The 18,496-nt window shown below is 43.7% G+C and overlaps 1 protein-coding gene across 1 annotated transcript in view; it reads right to left on the bottom strand.

The window, feature by feature from the left end:
• Positions 1-18,496, bottom strand: part of LOC124020297 (receptor-type tyrosine-protein phosphatase delta-like) — a 182,195-nt gene that overhangs the window by 105,011 nt on the left and 58,688 nt on the right. The window lies entirely within an intron of this gene.

The following is an 18,496-nucleotide window of genomic DNA, read 5'->3' as shown; positions in this document are numbered from 1 at the left end:
AGAATGAAGACTACTATAATACCAGTAGAATGAAGACTACTATAATACCAGTAGAATGAAGACTACTATAATACCAGTAGAATGAAGACTACTATAATACCAGTAGAATGAAGACTACTATAATACCAGTAGAATGAAGACTACTATAATACCAGTAGAATGAAGACTAACCTCTGTATTATAATACCAGTAGAATGAAGACTACTATAATACCAGTAGAATGAAGACTAACCTCTGTATTATAATACCAGTAGAATGAAGACTACTATAATACCAGTAGAATGAAGACTAACCTCTGTAGTATAATACCAGTAGAATGAAGACTACTATAATACCAGTAGAATGAAGACTAACCTCTGTAGTATAATACCAGTAGAATGAAGACTACTACAATACCAGTAGAATGAAGACTACTATAATACCAGTAGAATGAAGACTAACCTCTGTAGTATAATACCAGTAGAATGAAGACTATTATAATACCAGTAGAATGAAGACTAACCTCTGTAGTATAATACCAGTAGAATGAAGACTAACCTCTGTAGTATAATACCAGTAGAATGAAGACTAACCTCTGTAGTATAATACCAGTAGAATGAAGACTAACCTCTGTAGTATAATACCAGTAGAATGAAGACTAACCTCTGTAGTATAATACCAGTAGAATGAAGACTACTATAATACCAGTAGAATGAAGACTATTATAATACCAGTAGAATGAAGACTACTATAATACCAGTAGAATGAAGACTACTATAATACCAGTAGAATGAAGACTAACCTCTGTAGTATAATACCAGTAGAATGAAGACTAACCTCTGTATTATAATACCAGTAGAATGAAGACTACTATAATACCAGTAGAATGAAGACTAACCTCTGTAGTATAATACCAGTAGAATGAAGACTACTATAATACCAGTAGAATGAAGACTACTATAATACCAGTAGAATGAAGACTAATCTCTGTAGTATAATACCAGTAGAATGAAGACTACTATAATACCAGTAGAATGAAGACTAATCTCTGTAGTATAATACCAGTAGAATGAAGACTACTATAATACCAGTAGAATGAAGACTAATCTCTGTAGTATAATACCAGTAGAATGAAGACTAATCTCTGTATTATAATACCAGTAGAATGAAGACTAACCTCTGTAGTATAATACCAGTAGAATGAAGACTACTATAATACCAGTAGAATGAAGACTAACCTCTGTAGTATAATACCAGTAGAATGAAGACTAACCTCTGTATTATAATACCAGTAGAATGAAGACTACTATAATACCAGTAGAATGAAGTATAATACCAGTAGAATGAAGACTAACCTCTGTAGTATAATACCAGTAGAATGAAGACTAACCTCTGTAGTATAATACCAGTAGAATGAAGACTACTATAATACCAGTAGAATGAAGACTACTATAATACCAGTAGAATGAAGACTAACCTCTGTAGTATAATACCAGTAGAATGAAGACTAACCTCTGTAGTATAATACCAGTAGAATGAAGACTACTATAATACCAGTAGAATGAAGACTACTATAATACCAGTAGAATGAAGACTAACCTCTGTAGTATAATACCAGTAGAATGAAGACTAACCTCTGTATTATAATACCAGTAGAATGAAGACTACTATAATACCAGTAGAATGAAGACTACTATAATACCAGTAGAATGAAGACTACTATAATACCAGTAGAATGAAGACTACTATAATACCAGTAGAATGAAGACTATTATAATACCAGTAGAATGAAGACTAACCTCTGTAGTATAATACCAGTAGAATGAAGACTACTATAATACCAGTAGAATGAAGACTATTATAATACCAGTAGAATGAAGACTAACCTCTGTATTATAATACCAGTAGAATGAAGACTACTATAATACCAGTAGAATGAAGACTAATCTCTGTAGTATAATACCAGTAGAATGAAGACTATTATAATACCAGTAGAATGAAGACTACTATAATACCAGTAGAATGAAGACTAACCTCTGTAGTATAATACCAGTAGAATGAAGACTACTATAATACCAGTAGAATGAAGACTAACCTCTGTATTATAATACCAGTAGAATGAAGACTAACCTCTGTAGTATAATACCAGTAGAATGAAGACTAACCTCTGTATTATAATACCAGTAGAATGAAGACTACTATAATACCAGTAGAATGAAGACTAACCTCTGTATTATAATACCAGTAGAATGAAGACTAACCTCTGTATTATAATACCAGTAGAATGAAGACTACTATAATACCAGTAGAATGAAGACTACTATAATACCAGTAGAATGAAGACTACTATAATACCAGTAGAATGAAGACTACTATAATACCAGTAGAATGAAGACTAACATCTGTACTACAATACCAGTAGAATGAAGACTAACCTCTGTAGTATAATACCAGTAGAATGAAGATTAACCTCTGTACTATAATACCAGTAGAATGAAGACTAACCTCTGTATTATAATACCAGTAGAATGAAGACTACTATAATACCAGTAGAATGAAGACTACTATAATACCAGTAGAATGAAGACTACTATAATACCAGTAGAATGAAGACTACTATAATACCAGTAGAATGAAGACTACTATAATACCAGTAGAATGAAGATTAACCTCTGTAGTATAATACCAGTAGAATGAAGACTAACCTCTGTATTATAATACCAGTAGAATGAAGACTACTATAATACCAGTAGAATGAAGACTAACCTCTGTAGTATAATACCAGTAGAATGAAGATTAACCTCTGTAGTATAATACCAGTAGAATGAAGACTAATCTCTGTATTATAATACCAGTAGAATGAAGACTACTATAATACCAGTAGAATGAAGACTACTATAATACCAGTAGAATGAAGACTAACCTCTGTATTATAATACCAGTAGAATGAAGACTAACCTCTGTATTATAATACCAGTAGAATGAAGACTACTATAATACCAGTAGAATGAAGACTACTATAATACCAGTAGAATGAAGACTACTATAATACCAGTAGAATGAAGACTACTATAATACCAGTAGAATGAAGACTAACCTCTGTACTATAATACCAGTAGAATGAAGACTAACCTCTGTAGTATAATACCAGTAGAATGAAGATTAACCTCTGTACTATAATACCAGTAGAATGAAGACTAACCTCTGTATTATAATACCAGTAGAATGAAGACTACTATAATACCAGTAGAATGAAGACTACTATAATACCAGTAGAATGAAGACTACTATAATACCAGTAGAATGAAGACTACTATAATACCAGTAGAATGAAGACTACTATAATACCAGTAGAATGAAGACTAACCTCTGTAGTATAATACCAGTAGAATGAAGACTACTATAATACCAGTAGAATGAAGACTACTATAATACCAGTAGAATGAAGACTAACCTCTGTAGTATAATACCAGTAGAATGAAGATTAACCTCTGTAGTATAATACCAGTAGAATGAAGACTAACCTCTGTAGTATAATACCAGTAGAATGAAGACTAATCTCTGTAGTATAATACCAGTAGAATGAAGACTAACCTCTGTAGTATAATACCAGTAGAATGAAGACTACTATAATACCAGTAGAATGAAGACTAACCTCTGTAGTATAATACCAGTAGAATGAAGACTATTATAATACCAGTAGAATGAAGACTAACCTCTGTAGTATAATACCAGTAGAATGAAGACTAACCTCTGTAGTATAATACCAGTAGAATGAAGATTACTATAATACCAGTAGAATGAAGACTACTATAATACCAGTAGAATGAAGACTACTATAATACCAGTAGAATGAAGACTAACCTCTGTAGTATAATACCAGTAGAATGAAGATTAACCTCTGTAGTATAATACCAGTAGAATGAAGACTACTACAATACCAGTAGAAAGAAGACTAACCTCTGTAGTATAATACCAGTAGAATGAAGACTAACCTCTGTATTATAATACCAGTAGAATGAAGACTAACCTCTGTAGTATAATACCAGTAGAATGAAGACTACTATAATACCAGTAGAATGAAGACTAACCTCTGTAGTATAATACCAGTAGAATGAAGACTACTATAATACCAGTAGAATGAAGACTAATCTCTGTAGTATAATACCAGTAGAATGAAGACTAACCTCTGTAGTATAATACCAGTAGAATGAAGACTACTATAATACCAGTAGAATGAAGACTAACCTCTGTAGTATAATACCAGTAGAATGAAGACTAACCTCTGTATTATAATACCAGTAGAATGAAGACTAACCTCTGTAGTATAATACCAGTAGAATGAAGACTACTATAATACCAGTAGAATGAAGACTAACCTCTGTAGTATAATACCAGTAGAATGAAGACTACTATAATACCAGTAGAATGAAGACTAATCTCTGTAGTATAATACCAGTAGAATGAAGACTAACCTCTGTAGTATAATACCAGTAGAATGAAGACTACTATAATACCAGTAGAATGAAGACTAACCTCTGTAGTATAATACCAGTAGAATGAAGACTATTATAATACCAGTAGAATGAAGACTACTATAATACCAGTAGAATGAAGACTAACCTCTGTATTATAATACCAGTAGAATGAAGACTAACCTCTGTATTATAATACCAGTAGAATGAAGACTACTATAATACCAGTAGAATGAAGACTAACCTCTGTAGTATAATACCAGTAGAATGAAGACTATTATAATACCAGTAGAATGAAGACTAACCTCTGTATTATAATACCAGTAGAATGAAGACTACTATAATACCAGTAGAATGAAGACTAACCTCTGTAGTATAATACCAGTAGAATGAAGACTACTATAATACCAGTAGAATGAAGACTTGTCATGTTTGTCATTTATTATCATGTCTTGTCCCTGTGCTCCCCATTCTATTCGTTTCCCTCTGCTGGTCTTATTAGGTTCTTTCCCTCTTTCTATCCCTCTCTCTCCCCCTCCCTCTCTCACTCTCTCGCTCTCTCTTCTCTCTATCGTTCCGTTCCTGCTCCCAGCTGTTCCTATTCCCCTAATCATCATTTAGTCTTCCCACACCTGTTCCCGATCCTTTCCCCTGATTGGAGTCCCTATTTATTCCTTTGTGTTCCGTTCCTGTCCTGTCGGTTCCTTGTTTGAAATTCACCGTGCTGTGATTGTGTATCGCCCTGTCCTGTCGTGTTTTTTGCCTTCATCAGATGCTGCGTGTGAGCAGGTGTCTCTGTCAACTACGGCCTGCGCCTACCCGAAGCGACCTGCAGTCTGTGGCCGCTTCTCCTGTTATTCCCCTCTACAGACTAGAGGATTTCTGTTATTCCCTGTTTGGACTTGAATAAACTCTGTTTCTGTTAAGTCGCTTTTGGGTCCTCTTTCACCTGCATGACAGAAGGAACCGACCAAGGAATGGACCCAGCGACTTCAGACGCTCGTTACACTGCCGTCGAGATCCAAGGAGCCATGCTCGGCAGACACGAGCAGGAATTGTCTGCTGCTCGCCATGCCGTGGAGAACCTGGCCGCTCAGGTTTCCGACCTCTCTGGACAGTTCCAGAGTCTACGTCTCGTGCCACCTGTTACTTCCTGGCCTGCCGAGCCTCCAGAACCTAGGGTTAATAACCCACCTTGCTACTCCGGGCAGCCCACTGAGTGCCGCTCCTTTCTCACGCAGTGTGAGATTGTGTTCTCTCTCCAACCCAACACATACTCTAGAGAGAGAGCTCGGGTTGCTTACGTCATTTCACTCCTTACTGGCCGGGCTCGAGAATGGGGCACAGCTATCTGGGAGGCAAGGGCTGATTGCTCTAACAAGTTCCAGAACTTTAAAGAGGAGATGATTCGGGTTTTTGACCGTTCAGTTTTGGTGGGGGAGGCTTCTAGGGCCCTGGCTTCCTTATGCCAAGGTGAACGGTCCATAACGGATTATTCTATTGAGTTTCGCACCCTTGCTGCCTCTAGTGAGTGGAACGAGCCGGCGCTGCTCGCTCGTTTTCTGGAGGGACTCCACGCAGTGGTTAAGGATGAGATTCTCTCCCGGGAGGTTCCTTCAGATGTGGACTCTTTGATTGCTCTCGCCATCCGCATAGAACGACGGGTAGATCTTCGTCACCGGGCTCGTGGAAGAGAGCTCGCATCAACGGTGTTTCCCTGCTCCGCATCGCAACCATCTCCCTCCTCTGGCTTTGAGACTGAGCCCATGCAGCTGGGAGGGATTCGCATCTCGACTAAGGAGAGGGAACGGAGGATCACCAACCGCCTGTGCCTCTATTGCGGAGTTGCTGGACATTTTGTTAATTCATGTCCAGTAAAAGCCAGAGCTCATCTGTAAGCGGAGGGCTACAGGTGAGCGCAACTACTCAAGTCTCTCCATCTAAATCCTGTACTACTTTGTCGGTCCATCTACGCTGGACCGGTTCGGGTGCTACATGTAGTGCCTTGATAGACTCTGGGGCTGAGGGTTGTTTCATGGACGAAGCATGGGTTCGGAAACATGACATTCCTTTCAGAGAGTTAGAGAAGCCTACGCCCATGTTCGCCTTAGATGGTAGTCATCTTCCCAGTATCAGATTTGAGACACTACCTTTAACCCTCACAGTATCTGGTAACCACAGTGAGACTATTTCTTTTTTGATTTTCCGTTCACCGTTTACACCTGTTGTTTTGGGTCATCCCTGGCTAGTATGTCATAATCCTTCTATTAATTGGTCTAGTAATTCTATCCTATCCTGGAACGTTTCTTGTCATGTGAAGTGTTTAATGTCTGCCATCCCTCCCGTTTCTTCTGTCCCTACTTCTCAGGAGGAACCTGGCGATTTGACAGGAGTGCCGGAGGAATATCATGATCTGCGCACGGTCTTCAGTCGGTCCCGAGCCAACTCCCTTCCTCCTCACCGGTCGTATGATTGTAGTATTGATCTCCTTCCGGGGACCACTCCTCCTCGAGGTAGACTATACTCTCTGTCGGCTCCCGAACGTAAGGCTCTCGAGGATTATTTGTCTGTGTCTCTTGACGCCGGTACCATAGTGCCTTCTTCCTCTCCGGCCGGGGCGGGGTTCTTTTTGTTAAGAAGAAGGACGGTACTCTGCGCCCCTGCGTGGATTATCGAGGGCTGAATGACATAACGGTTAAGAATCGTTATCCGCTTCCCCTTATGTCATCAGCCTTCGAGATTCTGCAGGGAGCCAGGTGCTTTACTAAGTTGGACCTTCGTAACGCTTACCATCTCGTGCGCATCAGAGAGGGGGACGAGTGGAAAACGGCGTTTAACACTCCGTTAGGGCATTTTGAGTACCGGGTTCTGCCGTTCGGTCTCGCCAATGCGCCAGCTGTTTTTCAGGCATTAGTTAATGATGTTCTGAGAGACATGCTGAACATCTTTGTTTTTGTCTATCTTGACGATATCCTGATTTTTTCTCCGTCACTCGAGATTCATGTTCAGCACGTTCGACGTGTTCTACAGCGCCTTTTAGAGAATTGTCTCTACGTAAAGGCTGAGAAGTGCTCTTTTCATGTCTCCTCCGTTACTTTTCTCGGTTCCGTTATTTCCGCTGAAGGCATTCAGATGGATTCCGCTAAGGTCCAAGCTGTCAGTGATTGGCCCGTTCCAAGGTCACGTGTCGAGTTGCAGCGCTTTTAGGTTTCGCTAATTTCTATCGGCGTTTCATTCGTAATTTCGGTCAAGTTGCTGCCCCTCTCACAGCTCTTACTTCTGTCAAGACGTGTTTTAAGTGGTCCGGTTCCGCCCAGGGAGCTTTTGATCTTCTAAAAGAACGTTTTACGTCCGCTCCTATCCTCGTTACTCCTGACGTCACTAGACAATTCATTGTCGAGGTTGACGCTTCAGAGGTAGGCGTGGGAGCCATTCTATCCCAGCTTCCAGTCTGACGATAAGGTTCATCCTTGCGCTTATTTTTCTCATCGCCTGTCGCCATCTGAGCGCAACTATGATGTGGGTAACCGTGAACTGCTCGCCATCCGCTTAGCCCTAGGCGAATGGCGACAGTGGTTGGAGGGGGCGACCGTTCCTTTTGTCGTTTGGACAGACCATAAGAACCTTGAGTACATCCGTTCTGCCAAACGACTTAATGCCCGTCAAGCTCGTTGGGCGTTGTTTTTCGCTCGTTTCGAGTTTGTGATTTCTTACCGTCCGGGTAGCAAGAACACCAAGCCTGATGCCTTATCCCGTCTGTTTAGTTCTTCTGTGGCTTCTACTGATCCCGAGGGGATTCTTCCTTATGGGCGTGTTGTCGGGTTAACAGTCTGGGGAATTGAAAGACAGGTTAAGCAAGCACTCACGCACACTGCGTCGCCGCGCGCTTGTCCTAGTAACCTCCTTTTCGTTCCTGTTTCCACTCGTCTGGCTGTTCTTCAGTGGGCTCACTCTGCCAAGTTAGCTGGTCATCCCGGTGTTCGAGGCACTCTTGCGTCTATTCGCCAGCGCTTTTGGTGGCCGACTCAGGAGCGTGACACGCGCCGTTTCGTGGCTGCTTGTTCGGACTGCGCGCAGACTAAGTCGGGTAACTCTCCTCCTGCCGGTCGTCTCAGACCGCTCCCCATTCCTTCTCGACCATGGTCTCACATCGCCTTAGACTTCATTACCGGTCTGCCTTTGTCTGCGGGGAAGACTGTGATTCTTACGGTTGTCGATAGGTTCTCTAAGGCGGCACATTTCATTCCCCTCGCTAAACTTCCTTCCGCTAAGGAGACGGCACAAATCATTATTGAGAATGTATTCAGAATTCATGGCCTCCCGTTAGACGCCGTTTCAGACAGAGGCCCGCAATTCACGTCACAGTTTTGGAGGGAGTTCTGTCGTTTGATTGGTGCGTCCGTCAGTCTCTCTTCCGGGTTTCATCCCCAGTCTAACGGTCAAGCAGAGAGGGCCAATCAGACGATTGGTCGCATACTACGCAGCCTTTCTTTCAGAAACCCTGCGTCTTGGGCAGAACAGCTCCCCTGGGCAGAATACGCTCACAATTCGCTTCCTTCGTCTGCTACCGGGTTATCTCCGTTTCAGAGTAGTCTGGGTTACCAGCCTCCTCTGTTCTCATCCCAGCTTGCCGAGTCCAGCGTTCCCTCCGCTCAAGCGTTTGTCCAACGTTGTGAGCGCACCTGGAGGAGGGTGAGGTCTGCACTTTGCCGTTACAGGGCACAGACGGTGAGAGCCGCCAATAAACGCAGGATTAAGAGTCCAAGGTATTGTTGCGGCCAGAGAGTGTGGCTTTCCACTCGCAACCTTCCTCTTACGACAGCTTCTCGTAAGTTGACTCCGCGGTTCATTGGTCCGTTCCGTGTCTCCCAGGTCGTCAATCCTGTCGCTGTGCGACTGCTTCTTCCGCGACATCTTCGTCGCGTCCATCCTGTCTTCCATGTCTCCTGTGTTAAGCCCTTTCTTCGCACCCCCGTTCGTCTTCCCTCCCCCTCCCGTCCTTGTCGAGAGCGCACCTATTTACAAGGTACATAAGATCATGGACATGCGTTCTCGGGGACGGGGTCACCAATACTTAGTGGATTGGGAGGGTTACGGTCCTGAGGAGAGGAGTTGGGTTCCGTCTCGGGACGTGCTGGACCGTTCACTCATCGATGATTTCCTCCGTTGCCGCCAGGATTCCTCCTCGAGTGCGCCAGGAGGCGCTCGGTGAGTGGGGGGTACTGTCATGTTTGTCATTTATTATCATGTCTTGTCCCTGTGCTCCCATTCTATTCGTTTCCCTCTGCTGGTCTTATTAGGTTCTTTCCCTCTTTCTATCCCTCTCTCTCCCCTCCCTCTCTCACTCTCTCGCTCTCTCTTCTCTCTATCGTTCGTTCCTGCTCCCAGCTGTTCCTATTCCCCTAATCATCATTTAGTCTTCCCACACCTGTTCCCGATCCTTTCCCCTGATTGGAGTCCCTATTTATTCCTTTGTGTTCCGTTCCTGTCCTGTCGGTTCCTTGTTTGAAATTCACCGTGCTGTGATTGTGTATCGCCCTGTCCTGTCGTGTTTTTTGCCTTCATCAGATGCTGCATGTGAGCAGGTGTCTCTGTCAACTACGGCCTGCGCCTACCCGAAGCGACCTGCAGTCTGTGGCCGCTTCTCCTGTTATTCCCCTCTACAGACTAGAGGATTTCTGTTATTCCCTGTTTGGACTTGAATAAACTCTGTTTCTGTTAAGTCGCTTTTGGGTCCTCTTTCACCTGCATGACAAGACTACTATAATACCAGTAGAATGAAGACTATTATAATACCAGTAGAATGAAGACTACTATAATACCAGTAGAATGAAGACTACTATAATACCAGTAGAATGAAGACTACTATAATACCAGTAGAATGAAGACTACTATAATACCAGTAGAATGAAGACTACTATAATACCAGTAGAATGAAGACTAACCTCTGTAGTATAATACCAGTAGAATGATGTGTGTAAAATGTGTCTGGAGGTTGGAGGAAAAGAGGTTTGAGGTCAGCCGAGGCTGTTCAGATATCGTATCTATAGACAGGCCTTCCACAGTTCATCAGCCGAGGCTGTTCAGATATCGTATCTATAGACAGGCCTTCCACAGTTCATCAGCCGAGGCTGTTCAGATATCGTATCTATAGACAGGCCTTCCACAGTTCATCAGCCGAGGCTGTTCAGATATCGTATCTATAGACAGGCCTTCCACAGTTCATCAGCCGAGGCTGTTCAGATATCGTATCTATAGACAGGCCTTCCACAGTTCATCAGCCGAGGCTGTTCAGATATCGTATCTATAGACAGGCCTTCCACAGTTCATCAGCCGAGGCTGTTCAGATATCGTATCTATAGACAGGCCTTCCACAGTTCATCAGCCGAGGCTGTTCAGATATCGTATCTATAGACAGGCCTTCCACAGTTCATCAGCCGAGGCTGTTCAGATATCGTATCTATAGACAGGCCTTCCACAGTTCATCAGCCGAGGCTGTTCAGATATCGTATCTATAGACAGGCCTTCCACAGTTCATCAGCCGAGGCTGTTCAGATATCGTATCTATAGACAGGCCTTCCACAGTTCATCAGCCGAGGCTGTTCAGATATCGTATCTATAGACAGGCCTTCCACAGTTCATCAGCCGAGGCTGTTCAGATATCGTATCTATAGACAGGCCTTCCACAGTTCATCAGCCGAGGCTGTTCAGATATCGTATCTATAGACAGGCCTTCCACAGTTCATCAGCCGAGGCTGTTCAGATATCGTATCTATAGACAGGCCTTCCACAGTTCATCACCTGAGGCTGATCAGATATCGTATCTATAGACAGGCCTTCCACAGTTCATCACCTGAGGCTGATCAGATATCGTATCTATAGACAGGCCTTCCACAGTTCATCAGCCGAGGCTGTTCAGATATCGTATCTATAGACAGGCCTTCCACAGTTCATCAGCTGTATGTATATATCTGTGTCTCTGCTTTAGTCTCGGCCGTGATGTGTGTGTGTTGTGTCTGTTGTGTGTGTGTGTGTGTGTGTGTGTGTGTGTGTGTGTGTGTGCGTGCGTGCGTGTGTGTGTGAACATACGTGCGTGACTGGTGTGTGAGTGGGTGTACCGTTCTCCCTGAGCATCTGCTGTCACCCCGCCGATAAAAAATAGACCTCATAACTCAGCCAGTGTGAGGCACTCACTAATAGGACACACACACACACACACACACACACACACACACACACACACACACACACACACACACACACACACACACACACACACACACACACACACACACACACACACACACACACACACACACACGGAAGATGAGCTATCGTCTCATTACTAACCCCAGTCTCTTACCGCAGTCTCTCGTCCTCCTGTAAATCTCTCTCTCTCTCTCCTGTCTCTCACTTTCTCTCATCTCTCGCTCTTCTCTTCTTATCTACCTCTCTCCCCTAACCCCCTCTTCCCTATCTACCTCTCTCCCCTAACCCCCTCTTCCCTATCTACCTCTCTCCCTAACCCCCTAACCCCCTCTTCCCTATCTACCTCTCTCCCCTAACCTCCTCTTCCCTATCTACCTCTCTCCCCTAACCCCCTCTTCCCTATCTACCTCTCTCCCTAACCCCCTCTTCCCTATCTACCTCTCTCCCCTAACCCCTAACCCCCCCTCTTCCCTATCTACCTCTCTCCCCTAACCTCCTCTTCCCTATCTACCTCTCTCCCCTAACCTCCTCTTCCCTATCTACCTCTCTCCCCTAACCCCCTCTTCCCTATCTACCTCTCTCCCCTAACCTCCTCTTCCCTGTCTACCTCTCTCCCTAACCCCTCTTCCCTATCTACCTCTCTCCCCTAACCCCCCTCTTCCCTATCTACCTCTCTCCCTAACCCCTCTTCCCTATCTACCTCTCTCCCCTAACCCCCTCTTCCCTATCTACCTCTCTCCCTAACCCCTCTTCCCTATCTACCTCTCTCCCTAACCCCTCTTCCCTATCTACCTCTCTCCCTAACCCCTCTTCCCTATCTACCTCTCTCCCTAACCCCTCTTCCCTATCTACCTCTCTCCCTAACCCCCTCTTCCCTATCTACCTCTCTCCCTAACCCCCTCTTCCCTATCTACCTCTCTCCCTAACCCCTCTTCCTATCTACCTCTCTCCCTAACCCCCTCTTCCCTATCTACCTCTCTCCCTAACCCCCTCTTCCCTATCTACCTCTCTCCCTAACCCCTCTTCCCTATCTACCTCTCTCCCCTAACCCCCCCTCTTCCCTATCTACCTCTCTCCCTAACCCCCTAACCCCTCTTCCCTATCTACCTCTCTCCCTAACCCCCTCTTCCCTATCTACCTCTCTCCCCTAACCTCCTCTAAACTAAAAGTGAAGTCTATCTTAAAGAACACAGACTAAACGAAGGCGTGTCCCTTTCCTTCCAGTCCGTCCATCCATCTATATAGATAGAGTCACACGGGCCACCCATACCAACACGTAAGTCACACGGGCCACCCATACCAACATGTAAGTCACTCGGGCCACCCATACCAACACGTAAGTCACACGGGCCACCCATACCAACATGTAAGTCACACGGGCCACCCATACCAACACGTAAGTCACACGGGCCACCCATACCAACATGTAAGTCACACGGGCCACCCATACCAACATGTAAGTCACTCGGGCCACCCATACCAACACGTAAGTCACACGGGCCACCCATACCAACATGTAAGTCACACGGGCCACCCATACCAACACGTAAGTCACACGGGCCACCCATACCAACACGTAAGTCACACGGGCCACCCATACCAACACGTAAGTCACACGGGCCACCCATACCAACATGTAAGTCACACGGGCCACCCATACCAACATGTAAGTCACTCGGGCCACCCATACCAACACGTAAGTCACACGGGCCACCCATACCAACATGTACACACGTAGGATATTGGGTTTGACAGTAAAATATCAATACATGGTATTTATTTTATCATCAAAAACAAAACAGGCTGATTATATTTCTACATAGTTTCTATTCTTCATATATCTGGAATTATATTTCTACATAGTTTCTATTCTTCATATATCTGGAATTCTATTTCTACATAGCTTCTATTCTTCATATATCTGGAATTATATTTCTACATAGCTTCTATTCTTCATATATCTGGAATTCTTCATACCTTTCTGGTATTTATATAGTTTTCATATCTTTATTTGTATAGATTTTGTAGTTCTTCATTGCACCTTATTTGGACTGGGAGGTACTACCAGTATGTTTAGTCTTCTGGGGGAAACAGTGAAACAGTAACAACAATCTACTGTGACCCGAACAGGTACAGGACATTTATCCTACCTTTGAAGAGTTCTGTCACAACAACTAGAGAGATACACAGAGAGAGAGAGAGAGAGATACACAGAGAGAGAGAGAGAGAGAGAGAGAGAGAGAGAGAGAGAGAGAGAGAGAGAGAGAGAGAGAGAGAGAGAGAGAGAGAGAGAGAGAGAGAGAAGGAGAAAGAGAGAGAGAGAGAGAGAGAGAGAGAGAGAGAGAGAGAGAGAGAGAGAGAGAGATAGAGAGGAAGAAGAGACCATTACCACAGTGTTTATACAACAACAGAATCAGACTCAAACCATTACCACAGTGTTTATAAAACAACAACAGAATCAGACTCAAACCATTACCACAGTGTTTATACAACAACAGAATCAGACTCAAACCATTACCACAGTGTTTATAAAACAACAACAGAATCAGACTCAAACCATTACCACAGTGTTTATATAACAACAACAGAATCAGACTCAAACCATTACCACAGTGTTTATACAACAACAACAGAATCAGACTCAAACCATTACCACAGTGTTTATACAACAACAACAGAATCAGACTCAAACCATTACCACAGTGTTTATATAACAACAACAGAATCAGACTCAAACCATTACCACAGTGTTTATACAACAGAATCAGACTCAAACCATTACCACAGTGTTTATAAAACAACAACAGAATCAGACTCAAACCATTACCACAGTGTTTATACAACAACAACAGAATCAGACTCAAACCATTACCACAGTGTTTATACAACAACAACAGAATCAGACTCAAACCATTACCACAGTGTTTATATAACAACAGAATCAGACTCAAAACATTACCACAGTGTTTATACAACAACCACAGAATCAGACTCAAACCATTACCACAGTGTTTATATAACAACAACAGAATCAGACTCAAACCATTACCACAGTGTTTATACAACAACAACAGAATCAGACTCAAACCATTACCACAGTGTTTATACAACAACAACAGAATCAGACTCAAACCATTACCACAGTGTTTATATAACAACAACAGAATCAGACTCAAACCATTACCACAGTGTTTATACAACAACAGAATCAGACTCAAACCATTACCACAGTGTTTATACAACAACAGTATCAGACTCAAACCATTACCACAGTGTTTATAAAACAACAACAGAATCAAACCATTAACACAGTGTTTATACAACAACAGAATCAGACTCAAACCATTACCACAGTGTTTATATAACAACAACAGAATCAGACTCAAACCATTACCACAGTGTTTATATAACAACAACAGAATCAGACTCAAACCATTACCACAGTGTTTATATAACAACAGAATCAGACTCAAAACATTACCACAGTGTTTATACAACAACCACAGAATCAGACTCAAACCATTACCACAGTGTTTATACAACAACAACAGAATCAGACTCAAACCATTACCACAGTGTTTATACAACAGAATCAGACTCAAACCATTACCACAGTGTTTATAAAACAACAACAGAATCAGACTCAAACCATTACCACAGTGTTTATACAACAACAACAGAATCAGACTCAAAACATTACCACAGTGTTTATACAACAACAGAATCAGACTCAAACCATTACCACAGTGTTTATACAACAACAACAGAATCAAACCATTAACACAGTGTTTATATAACAACAACAACAGAATCAAACCATTAACACAGTGTTTATATAACAACAACAACAGAATCAGACTCAAACCATTACCACAGTGTTTATACAACAACAGAATCAAACCATTACCACAGTGTTTATACAACAACAGAATCAAACCATTACCATGCGTGTGTTTGTGTATGTGTGTTTTATTGTGTGTGTGTCTCTTACAGCCCGTGTCTTCCAGTCTGCTGATGGAGTTAGCCAGTGTGTGTGATATTGTGTGTTTTATTGTGTGTGTGTGTGTGTGATATTGTGTGTTTTATTGTGTGTGTGTGTGTGTGTGTGTGTGTGTGTGTGTGTGTGTGTGATATTGTGTGTTTTATTGTGTGTGTGTGTGTGTGTGTGTGTGTGTGTGTGTGTGTGTGTGTGTGTGTGTGTGTGTGTGTGTGTGTGTGTGTGTGTGTGTGTGTGTGTGTGCATGTGTGTGCGTGTGTGTGCATGTGTGTGCTTGTGTGTGTGTGTTATTGCGTGTTTTATTGTGTGTGTGTGTGTGTGTGTGTGTGTGTGTGTGTGTGTGTGTGTGTGTGTGTGATTCTCACTGGTCTCTAAGGAGGATAACAACATCGTCTTCAAAGACTGCTTTAACAGCCTCAGAGCAACACACACACACACATATGTACACAACTGTGAAAGAGACACAGAGAGAGAAAGGGAGAGTGAGAGGGAGAGAGAGAGAGACAGGTAGAGAGAGAGAGAGACACAGCGAGAGAGAGAGAGAGAGAGAGAGAGAAAGGGAGAGAGAGAGGGAGAGAGAGAGAGAGAGAGAGAGAGAAAGGGAGAGAGAGAGGGAGAGAGAGAGAGAGACAGGTAGAGAGAGAGAGAGACACAGCGAGAGAGAGAGAGAGAGAGAAAGGGAGAGAGAGAGGGAGAGAGAGAGAGACACAGCGAGAGAGAGAGAGAGAGACACAGCGAGAGAGAGAGAGAGAGAGAGAGAGAGAAAGGGAGAGAGAGAGGGAGAGAGAGAGAGAGACAGGTAGAGAGAGAGAGAGACACAGCGAGAGAGAGAGAGAGAGAAAGGGAGAGAGAGAGGGAGAGAGAGAGAGACACAGCGAGAGAGAGAGAGAGACACAGCGAGAGAGAGAGAGAGACAGAGAGAGAGAGAGAGACACAGCGAGAGAGAGAGAGAGACACAGCGAGAGAGAGAGAGAGACACAGCGAGAGAGAGAGAGAGAGAGAGAGAGAGACAGCGAGAGAGAGAGAGAGAGAGCGAGAGAGAGAGACACAGCGAGAGAGAGAGACACAGCGATAGAGGGAGAGAGAGAGACAGAGAGAGAGAGAGAGACACAGCGAGAGAGAGAGACAGAGAGAGAGAGAGACACAGCGAGAGAGAGAGACACAGCGAGAGAGAGAGACACAGCGAGAGAGAGAGAGAGACACAGCGAGAGAGAGAGAGAGACACAGCGAGAGAGAGAGAGAGACACAGCGAGAGAGAGAGAAAGAGACACAGCGAGAGAGAGAGAGACACAGCGAGAGAGAGAGAGAGACACAGCGAGAGAGAGAGAAAGAGACACAGCGAGAGAGAGAGAAACACAGCGAGAGAGAAAGAGACACAGCGAGAGAGAGAGAGACACAGCGAGAGAGAGAGAGAGAGAGAGACACTGTTCCCAGAGAGAGGGTTAGAGAGTTTTCCTCTAGTCAGTCAGTCTATCACAGTGACTGACACCAGGCACACACACAGAGACATACTAAGGGGCAGTGAGGTCACTGTAGTTCCCCAGTGTGACGAGGTAGTGCTGACTGAGAGATGACCTCCTAAAATGACTCCTGACCTCTAACACCTGACCTTTACCCTGTCAGCAGAACAGCATCTCACTGGACCCATCTTTCATGTCAGACAAAGAGAGGAAGAGGGAGGAAGAGGGAGAAAGAGAGAGGGAGAGAGGGAGAGAGGGAGAGAGGGAGAGAGGGAGAGAGGGAGAGAGGGAGATAGGGAGAGAGGAAGAGGGAGAGAGGAAGAGGGAGAGAGGAAGAGGGAGAAAGAGAGAGGGAGAGAGGGAGATATGGAGATAGGGAGAGAGGAAGAGGGAGGAAGAGAGTAAGAGGGAGAGAGGAAGAGGGAGGGAGAGAGGAAGAGGGAGGGAGAGAGGGAGAGAGGGAGATAGGGAGATAGGGAGAGAGGAAGAGGGAGAGAGGAAGAGGGAGGAAGAGAGAGGGAGAGAGGGAGATAGGGAGATAGGGAGAGAGGAAGAGGGAGGGAGGAAGAGGGAGGAAGAGAGTAAGAGGGAGAGAGGAAGAGGGAGAGAGTAAGAGGGAGAGAGGAAGAGGAAGAGGGAGGGAGGAAGAGAGTAAGAGGGAGAGAGTAAGATGGAGGAAGATGGAACTCTTCAATCTGAAGAGTTCAAACCAAACTTCTTTTCTATGTGTCTCTCCATTAGTCATATGAAAGGATTTAGATCACAAAGACACATTCTTTCATAGATCTAACAATTACCTTCATTTCCAAACAACTCCTAATGAGGCGAGCCACAAGTACAACGACGAGCAAATGCAACAATCTAAACTACAGGGATGCTTTGTCTTTCCCATACTGTAATCCCTTCCTCCAGTAGGAGTTCCCCTGGTACCACGGCAACCAATCCAGGAAGGAACACGTGCATTCCAAACTGCTACTAATGAACCAATCCTCATGTACACAAAGATGAGTCACAATTCACGTAGTCTGTCTCATAGACCTCTGTTTTAAACACGGTGTTTCAGAGAACACAGTCCTCCATCCAGCTGGAGAATTGACCTGGTATTGAATCCATCAATGGACATCATTGATTATGGACAGACTTCCATAGGAAGGATGTGTTGACAGAACGTCCTATTAGTTTAAACACACATCAACCTGGCAGATGGACACGCTACAGGGAATTACTGTCACGCAGTGTATGTGTGTGTGTGTGTGTGTGTGTGTCTGTGTGTCTGTATGTATGTGTGTGTGTGTGTCTGTATGTATGTGTGTGTGTATGTGTGTCTGTATGTATGTATGTGTGTGTGTATGTGTGTCTGTATGTGTGTCTGTATG

Source organism: Oncorhynchus gorbuscha, unplaced genomic scaffold (genome assembly GCF_021184085.1).
Source record: "Oncorhynchus gorbuscha isolate QuinsamMale2020 ecotype Even-year unplaced genomic scaffold, OgorEven_v1.0 Un_scaffold_801, whole genome shotgun sequence".
Lineage (NCBI taxonomy): Eukaryota > Metazoa > Chordata > Actinopteri > Salmoniformes > Salmonidae > Oncorhynchus > Oncorhynchus gorbuscha.
Note: the sequence above shows the minus strand (reverse complement) of the source record. Positions and strands in the feature narration are given on the sequence as shown.